Below are 10,665 nucleotides of genomic sequence, written 5' to 3' on the forward strand. Positions count from 1 at the left end.
CGACGTTGGGATTTTGGAAGATTATATACGAATTTGGAAATTAGAATTTTAAATAATATATTTAAGCATACAATGGTGAAGCAGAATTGTTGTCATTTGAGTAAAATGACAGGGTTTATAGCAATTAAATGTGTATCCGGTGAAGCAAGCCAATACCTGCAAAAATAAACTCAATATGGAGAAAGTTCATTAAAGCCATTTTTTAAATCGAATACTATCTACCAAAATCTATAAATTATAAGATTTATTGTGAAATCTAATGAATCTATAATAACAATACCTTACCAATGCGACCATGGGATTCCAGTTTTGAATTTTGTTGCAATATAAATATCTTCAACACGGCTCAATTTCCACACATATTGAGAAAAGCAAACTTATTTGTTGAATCACGCAGTCATCAAGACTAATGATCACGCGGATTTAAACGGTAAGTAATTAGTAAAATATATTACGTTTGTCTCAAATCCCATACCTTTTCCTAGATTTCAAAAAAAAAAGACATCCATTTCGAATAAGGTAAAAAGAATTTTGTCCATAATTACACCCTACAACACTGAATATGGAATATATACTTTTTTTCAATTCCCTACAAAAATTCAACATTTTCCAAAACATTATTGTACATATATCATAAAAAGCGAAGTAAGTAGTCGATAAGTCCAATCCTGGCATATCATCAAATTTATACCAGACTGAGCGCAGGTGCGAAAATGAATAATATTGACAGAATAAGTTCTTTTCCTACTCTATGTACTAAATTTATTACTATTTAGTACTTTTCGTACACGTTATAGTTATAGCATTTTCAAATCAACCTCATTATTAAAAACCTACAAAACTACACAGTATGCATTTCCAAAAACACAACATTGTCTATTCCTACACCCTATATCAAATTTAGTACCAATCAGTTTTTTTCGTACATGTTATAGTACGCACGTCTATATGACGTACACTCGCAGGTTGTAATATCAAAATGCACAAATCCCGCTTTTTCCTCGCACCATGTACCACATTTAATTCCATATGATCCCAATTCTAAATTTTAGATTTCCAACTTAATACTGAAAAGTACTTTGCGTACTTTTTTATATATATGTTACCAAAACTACATTCATATAACGGCACTAAAAGTGTAAATTTTGTACAACTTAGAAGACATTCACAAAATCACCTCTTTATATCAACCCTACTTCCGCAACTTTATTCTTGTACCAAATGTCAAGATTTTAGCTGTATCAGTTCACATAATTCCAAATGTACTTTTTAATACTTTTAGTACACTAATAGCTCGAATTTCCAAATCTACAACCCATTCCAAATTTCGGAATTTTAGCTCTCTCCCTTTGAAAATTTAGAACATTTAGTTCTAAATTTAAAAAACAAAAAACAAGTTAAAAAGCAGTAAGTTCTGCAGGGCCGAACTTTGAATACCCCCCACCATTTGTTATAATGTCGATAAAATCAAAATACCGAATATCGGCAGGTACCGTAATATGGGGGCTTTACGAAGACGTGGACCTACACAGACAATTTTCTGTTTTAAGCTGTAGTATACATTACGAACCTCAAATACCAAATTTGAATTTCACCAATGTGAGTAATGTCGCTAAAATCATCAAAATACCGAATATGGGGAGGTACCTTTATATGGGGCCTATACGAAGACGTGGACCTGCACCGACAATTTTCTGTGTTAGGCTTTAGCACCTAAAATTCGCTAAATCATCAAAATACCGAATATCGGGAGGTATCGTTATATGGGAGCTCTACGAAGACGTGGATCTGCATTGACAATTTTCTGTCTTAGGCAGTAGTATCCGTTATAAACTTCAAATACCAAATTTGAAACAATTCCGGTGAATAAATTCGCTAAAATCATTAAATACCGAATATCGGGAGTTATCGTTATATGGTGGCTATACGAAGACGTGGATCTGCATAGACAATTTTCTGTCTTAGGTTGTAGTATCCATTACGAACTTCAAATACCACAGTTGAAACAATTCTGGTGAAAAATGTCTATAAAATCATTAAAATACCGAATATTGGGAGGTACCGTTATATGGGGGCTCTCCGAAGACGTGGACCTGCACAGACAATTTCCTGTCGTAGGCTGTAGTATCCATTACTAACTTCAAATATTAAATTTTAAACAATTCTGGTGAAAAATGTCCCTTAAATCATTAAAATACCGAATATCGGAGGTACCGTTATATGGGTACTCTACGAAGACGTAGACCTGCACAGACAATGTTCTGTCTTATGCTGTAGTATCCGTTAGAACTTCAAATACCAAATTTGAAACAATTCCAGTGAATAAATTCGCTAAAATAATCAAAATACAGAATATCGGGAGGTACTGTTATATGGGGGCTATACGAAGACGTGGACCTGCACAGACAATTTTCTGTCATAGACTGTAGTTCCCATTACGAACTCTAAATACGTAATTTGAAACTACTCCGGTGAATCCGGTGAATCATCAAAATACCGAATATTGGGAGGTACCGTTATATGGGGGCTATACGAAGACATGGACCTGCACAAACAATTTTCTATCTAAGGCTATAGAATCCATTACGAACTTCAAATACCAAATTTGAAACAATTCCGTTGAATAATGTCGCTAAAGTCATCAAAATACCGAAGAACAGGAGGTACCGTTATATGGGGCTATATCATAACGTGGACCTGCACAGACACTTTTCTGTCTTAGGCTGTAGAATCCATTACGAACTTCAAAAACCAAACTTGAAAGAATACCGGTGAATAATGTCGCTAAAATCATCAAAATACCGAATATCGGGATCTCCATGTCCCATTTTCCATACAAAATGTCCTGCAGATATAATATAAATTTGAGTAAAATTTGATCAATCTACTGTAATTCGTTCGGAAGCTAAAGTGATTTCCACAGACGGACGGACATCGCTAAATCGACATAGAATTTTATGCTGATCAAGAATATATATACTTTGTGGGGTCCAAATGTATATTTCGAGGTGTTACAAACGGAATGACAAACTTAATATACCCTCTATGCTGTGATGGAGGGTATAAAAATTAGTACATCTGTCCTACACCCCATTCCAAATTTTGGAATTTTATCTTTCTCATTATATTATATATATATATATATATATATTTGGTTTAAATTTAAAAAAAAAAAAAAACTTACTCCTACACACCAAGCTAGATAAGTAAAGGTCATAGGCTGAGGGTGTACACCTGTGATAAAAACAGATTGACACGTACTAATTTGATTTTTACAATGTATTATACGTTTAAGGCATTTAGCCCATCAAAACCGTACTATATACAATGACATTCTGTACAATAAATCAGATTCGGAACAAATACCTCGTATACCTATATATGCATAGTGATGTAGGGTGTAATTTGGTTGGGCTTTCCCAACTTTTGTCCTTTCCTTACTAGTGGTACAAGTAATCTCGTTTCTCCCCTTTCATCCTAAGCTCTGTAATTTTTAATTGTAGCCAACTTTCACGCTAATCCAAAATTCATTCATATTTCCGTTATTAAATCCCTATTATGTTTCCTTTTGTAGTAGTTACGACCAGATTGTTGAATTGTGCTTTCTATTGTCTTCCTGCCGATGTATGTAAATGTCTGCTAACCTACGTTTGCATGTATTACAGTCATTCAACAGCCAGCCAGCCAACCAGCTAACCAACATTAGTTCGTTGAACACGAGTAGATCATTTTGTCGATAATCGGTTGACTGATTTCGTGTTAAATTAATTAAGATGGGTGCGTGCGTTCGAAAGTGCGTGCGTGTGTGCGGCTGTGTGTCAGAGAGTGTCTGTGTGCGCGGTGCTCCTGTACATTTTAACAATTCGTACAACGTGGCAAATGTTGGCCTTAACGGTTTTCAATCACAATACGTTTTAACAATTGTTTTTAACCTCTAATAAACAGTTGATTAGAATTGACGGACCAACAGACACGCCGACCGCCAAAGATTCATTCAAAACTTACGTAGCAAATGTACCTTTTTTTTGTCGGTAACCGGCCACAAACACAGAAACTTAACAACCTCCAATCGCCACGGTTACTGGGAAAAGTTAAAAGGAAACAAGGACATGGACATGGAGCAACGTGCAGAGCACACGGCCCAGTAGTTAGAAATGATTGAAGGACCGCAACATTCGGCCGGGTTTTAGTTTTCGAAATGAATGAATGAAGTCCCAAAACACTGTCATTTCATATATATTCTGCTCGTGAACTGATGTTTATCATTTTCAAAATTGACATTTTGCAACAAAATAATTTGATGGATGGTTTTTTTTACGACAGGGAAAGAAATGTGGGGAAAAAAGTCTACATTATTAGCTTTTTAAATGGCACAGTGGTTGATGAGGTAAAATACTCGCATATAAAGTCGATGTTCATTTTTTTTTTATTTTTTTTCGAATTCATATCCATTTAATATACCCTTGGAACGAGGAAAGTCCCTTAATACAAAAGATATTACAAGGGATATGAAGAAGACTAATAAAGCATTGGATGCAGTTTTAAGTGGTTTGAAAAAGGTTAAATTCTTGAATAACAACAAGCTTTCAATATTACCCAGCAAAAAGTCTCATTATGAAATAATGGGCTTATTGAGTATATTTTCGCTTCAGTAGCCACACTTTTTTTCCAATTTGCGATGTTTGAAAAAAATAGCTTATTTACATATATCGCAAGTTATAAAGTTTATGAATTTTTCAAATTGTGACCCTTTGTAGTGGAGGTACCAGATGGAGTAGACCAATCTTCATATCAGATCTTATCTTGAAAAAAATAATGGGATGTGCTGAGCTTGAAAGTAATCGCAAACTTATCTCTTTTATTTTATTATCTTTAAATTTTTTATATCTGTATTTTAAATTTTAAGAGTTTAAGGTTATTCAAAATTGTTATCTCTTGTGGGGAGATTCCAGAATGAGAAGTTGGATATATTCTATTTCCATTCCAGATCTTATGTTGATAGAAATATTAGCATGAGCCATATTAAAAGACAATCTGACTCATATTTCACTTTTCATAAGCGTTGTAATTATTCAAAATATTAAACCTCCGTGAGGGAGGACTTAGGTTCTAAGAAAATGCCTCTAAAATTATCAAAATAGCCAATATCGGATGCTAGGGTTATTTGAGGACTAAAAGTGTTGCCAATTATCTGGCATAGAAGTCATCTTGCGAACTCATTACACAAATTTTTAACTCCGTAAAATCGAAAACAATACGAAATATCGAAATGCACTATAATATGGATGAGGACCTCCATGAGTAATTTTCTGCTATAGGAACTGGTACCTATAATATACTCCAAAAACCAAATTTGAAACAATTACGCCATAAATGTGAGATAAACCATCTAATTATCGCTATATACAATTATATAGGGGCTAGATGAAGCCTTGGACCTGCTTAGGCAATTTTCAAGTACCAAGTCAACTAAAAAGTACCATATTTGAAATTATTTCAAATTTAATTTATGCACCCGAAAACCACTGCACATATTTTCCTGAAAATTTCTGAAAATAATATAGGCTATATAAATTAATGAAAATCCACTTGGAACTGGAGATATAGCACCAGAGTCGGAGGAACCTCTCAAAAATTTAGATTTTATATGGACATATCTATTGATCGATTATAGATTTAGTCTCCAAAGTTGGAATGCTTAACGAAATTTGGAACAAAAATACATTTGCCAAATTATATTGAAATCAGATTCAGATTTGGATATAGCTCCCATATATATTTTCTGCGGCCGATTGCATTTATTTAATGCATTAAACAGGCTGTATACGCCACATTTCAATGAAATTTGGAATGCGTGATGGAATTTGTCTGCAAAATTTGTTTGCCACAGTATATTGAAATCGGTTCAGATTTGGATGTAGCTTCAATATAATTTTTTTTTTACCGATTTCGTTTATTTGATACACTAAAGACGATATTCTATTTCAATAAAATTTGGAATGACCAATACAGCTTGAGATGAAAAAACTGCAACGAACTTCAGACTGCTGTCATGTTCACGCCACTCGTCCGACAGCTGTTTAAATTACTCTAGTGACAGTTCATTATATTGTTTACAAGCGTACAAAAGCATTTTGGTGAAAATTTAAAAAAAAAAAAGTTTTTCGTGATGGAATTTAAGCGTGATAGTGTGATTTCTTTATATTTGGCTGGGAAACCACAAGTGGCTATCGTTAGAGCACTCCAGCATTTAAATGTGAATTAATCATTTGTATCTCGTACCATTGCTCGTTACCGTGACACTGGTAGCGTAGCCCTACGTCAAGGAAGTGGACGGAAGAAAACAGCAACATCAGCAGAAATGGTTCGAAAAGTAAAGAAGCGACTTGATCGACACCCGAGTTACAGAAACAACATCAACAACAACAACATTAACACAAGCACCTACAAAGCCACCAAGGTTAAATCAAGCAAATAAATAATAAAAATTATTAAGAATTGCTAATAAGTCAATAACCGTATGAATTGCTACATATAAAATTAGTAAGAATTTTAAATAGTTCAACAGACCGAAAAAGAACTGTAAAATAAAGAATTGTTCAATAAAAGAATTGTTAAATAAGCATATATTTAAATTTCAAAGAATTGTAAACAGGCCACCAGCTATAGAATTACTAATAATTTTATAAATTGTCAAAATGCAATTATTGCAATTTTCACTTTAAATAAGTTTATAATCGTAACTTTCATTTTTAATTATTGTTTTCAATAAAGAGGAGTAATTTTTGAGCAACCAACGAATAAACTTGTGTTTTTTTTAATACTCGGATTACTACAAGAATTAACTGGCGCAGTCGGGTAGTTCTGGTTCCTGCGCTACAAAAAAAAAAAAAAAAAATTAAATAAGTGTTGTGACGGTTTATCGCAAACGAAAAAAAAAAAAGCGCACGGAATTACATAGAAGACGAAGGATAATCGTCTGAAAAGAACAGAACAGAACCAGCATCCGTGACGGATCATCACGAGGAAAAGCAGAACCAACAAGAGAGGACATCTGTACGGACATCTGCCAAGGAAAACTACTTTAAGGACAACCGATTCCAGTCAACGTTACCAACAATAATGTCAATAAGAACTATAATTTTAATATTGTAAGTGAAAATTTCTATTATTACCAAATTTATTGTGGAAAAGTGCTAGAAACAAGCAATACTATTAAATATTTTACTAAAAGATAAAATAGAAACATATTTTAAAGATTCAAGATTCAGTTTAAAGACTAATAAAAGTAAAAGTGAAAACTTATATTGTGAACAAATATAAAACAATTTAACCGTGTTTTTCAAAGAAAAGAAAAAATAGATAATATTTTAAATAATTTACCTATTAAATATTATTTAAGTGAATATATTTAAATATAAACATATATATTTCGATATTATAAAATAATTTTGCTTTCTAAAGAAAATAATTGATTGAATTAAAGAGAAAAAATAAGCATATGCGTAAATTTCGTCCTTATACTATCCCAAGAACCCTTATTCCTATCCCAGAATCTGAAACCGATATGAGTATCAGTCAAAATAATCAAAGTGGTGTAATGAATTCTACGAACAGTTCACCCTCGACAGAAAGAAATATACTGGATTCCTTAAGAATCCCAGATGCTGTCAAGGATCTTCCAAAATTTGATGGAAATCCGAGATTGCTATACGATTTCATAAGCAATGTGGAGGAAATACTTACAGTATTAACACCCATTGATGGCACCCCTCTTGGCAAGATGATTTTAAGGTCTATACGTAACAAAATTGAAGGAGAAGCAAATGAGATTTTGAATATGTATAGCACAGACTTGAGCTGGCAGAGCATTAAAAATAATCTCATATTACATTACTCTGATAAACGAAATGAAACTTCATTGATTCGAGACTTACACCTACTAAAACAAAATAATAAGACACTTGAGGAGTTTTATAGTTCAGTTGTAGAGATCCAAGCTTCAATTAACAATAATCTGATGATACACGAGGTAGATGCCAACATAATAAAAGCTAAACGAGATTTATTTGATAAAATGTGCCTTAACACATTTTTATCTGGACTTAGAGAACCATTAGGCTCTTCCATTAGGGCTATGAAGCCAGATACTTTACCGATAGCTTTTTCATACTGTATTACCGAACAAAACATGTTTTATATAAGACAAGAAAACAGGAACATTTTGAAAAGGCAAGAAACTCATAGACAGTACAATTCACAACATTCTTACCCTAACATTAAAAAACCATTCACTCCAAATCATTATAGACAACAAAACGCGATTTATAGTCCACCTATGCATTTCAATAGACCACAATTACCAATGAATCAACCATTTAATAGACCCCAATTAAATTTACCAACACCAATTAATAGACCTCAGTTAGCACAGAGTTTTTTACCAACACCTATGCAAACACAATACCCTACAGCCACAAACAATCAAAACCAATTTAGCAATTTTAGACAACAACGTTTAGACAGTAACACAAATCTTCCACCACCAGAACCCATGGACACTAGTTCAGGCTATACTCATCTAAGGAATAATAGTGGACAAACACGTAGATTTCCAAGAGAAGTACATCATATTGACCATAACTATAGGAACTTTAATACCTATTCAGATCCTGTAAACTATAACATTCCTAATTATTTACCTGAGTTGGACAATTACAACGAGATAGAGGATGTACAAAATTTTCAATTAGATGCCTCCAAAACCCAACAGGATACCTAGACATAAACAAACATGGCACTAACCTGCCTTACATAAACATTTCATCTCCATTTGGGCGTCCACTCCGTTTTCTTATAGACACAGGCGCATCAGCATCCTTTATAAACCCAGAATATACAGGAAAATTAAACATAGAAAACTGTGCACCAATAATCATAACCACTGTGTTAAACAAACACCAATTGAATACAAAAGTTAACATCCCTATGTTCATAGAATTCCGAGAATGTGGAATCCTGGAATTCTTTGTCTTTAAATTTCATAACTATTTCGATGGTCTCATTGGACTCGATATACTTACTAATTTAGGTGCAAAAATAGACCTCGAGAAAAAGCAATTAATTACAAACAATTGCTGCATCCCTTTGTCTTTTAAACCAAACTTAACTTCCGGTAAATTTCTTATATCACCAAAAACTAAAGCAATTATGAAAATTCCTGTAGATTTAGAAAGTGGCGATTTCCTAATCCCCGCAATATCAATTAACCCAGAAGTAACCATTTCACCTGGTATGTACAAGGCTGAAAACTGGTACAGCTTCGTTGAAATAAATAATAAGTCAAACTCGGACAAAATAATTTTAATCGAAAACCCAATTAAAGTAGATCCAATAAAAAATTCATATTATAGGGAAATTAATAATATAAGCTTCGAACATATTCCTGAATTTCAAAGCCCTCAGTTACTGGACAATCTTAGAATTGATCATTTGAATATGGAAGAACAAAAGGTTATCACAAAACTATGTAAAGAATTTGAAGATATTTTTCTTCAAGATAATCAGTCCCTTACCTTCACCAATAAAATCAAACACAACATTGTCACAAGAGACGACATTCCTATTTACACAAAATCATATAGATACCCCCATATCCACAAAGAAGAAGTAAAAAAACAAATTTCAGACATGTTAAATCAGGGTATCATACGGGAAAGCTACTCACCATGGAGTGCACCTGTTTGGATAGTCCCAAAAAAAGCAGATGCTAGTGGGAAAAAAAAGTGGCGTTTAGTTATTGATTACAGGAAACTAAACGATAAAACAATATCAGATAGATACCCAATACCAAACATAAATGAAATACTGGACAAACTTGGCAAGTGCATGTATTTTACCACATTGGACTTGGCTAGCGGATTCCATCAAATAGAAATGAATCCAAAAGATATTCCCAAGACAGCATTTACAGTAGAAAATGGGCACTACGAATTTGTGAGAATGCCCTTCGGCTTAAAAAATGCACCATCAACATTTCAACGGGTGATGGATTGCGTTCTTAAAGATTTGATAGGAACAGTGTGTCTTGTCTATTTAGACGACATCATTGTCTATTCAACCTCACTCCAAGAACATTCGGAAAATTTAAGAAAAGTTTTTGAAGCCCTTAGAGAAGCTAATCTTAAGATTCAATTAGATAAGTCTGAATTCTTACATAAGGAATGCGCATTTTTGGGCCATTTAGTGACCACAGAAGGAGTAAAACCAAATCCTGACAAAATAAAGGCGATCCAAAACTTTCCTATACCCACAAATCAAAAAGAAATAAAATCGTTTTTAGGTCTACTAGGTTATTACCGTAAATTTATTAAAGACTTTGCCAAAATAACAAAGCCATTTACAGCTTGTCTGAAGAAAAATAAAACTGTTATAGTCGACGATAACTATAAAAAAACGTTTGAAATTTGTAAACAACTCTTGGTAAATGACCCTATCTTACAATATCCAGATTTTTCTAAGCCTTTCAATCTTACGACAGACGCAAGTAATTTTGCGCTAGGAGCCATTCTTTCGCAAGGACCTATAGGGAACGACAAACCGATTTGTTACGCAAGTCGCACACTCACGACATCGGAAATCAATTACTCAACAATAGAAAAAGAG

Source organism: Musca domestica, unplaced genomic scaffold (assembly GCF_030504385.1).
Source record: "Musca domestica strain aabys unplaced genomic scaffold, Musca_domestica.polishedcontigs.V.1.1 7, whole genome shotgun sequence".
Classification (NCBI taxonomy): Eukaryota; Metazoa; Arthropoda; class Insecta; order Diptera; family Muscidae; genus Musca; species Musca domestica.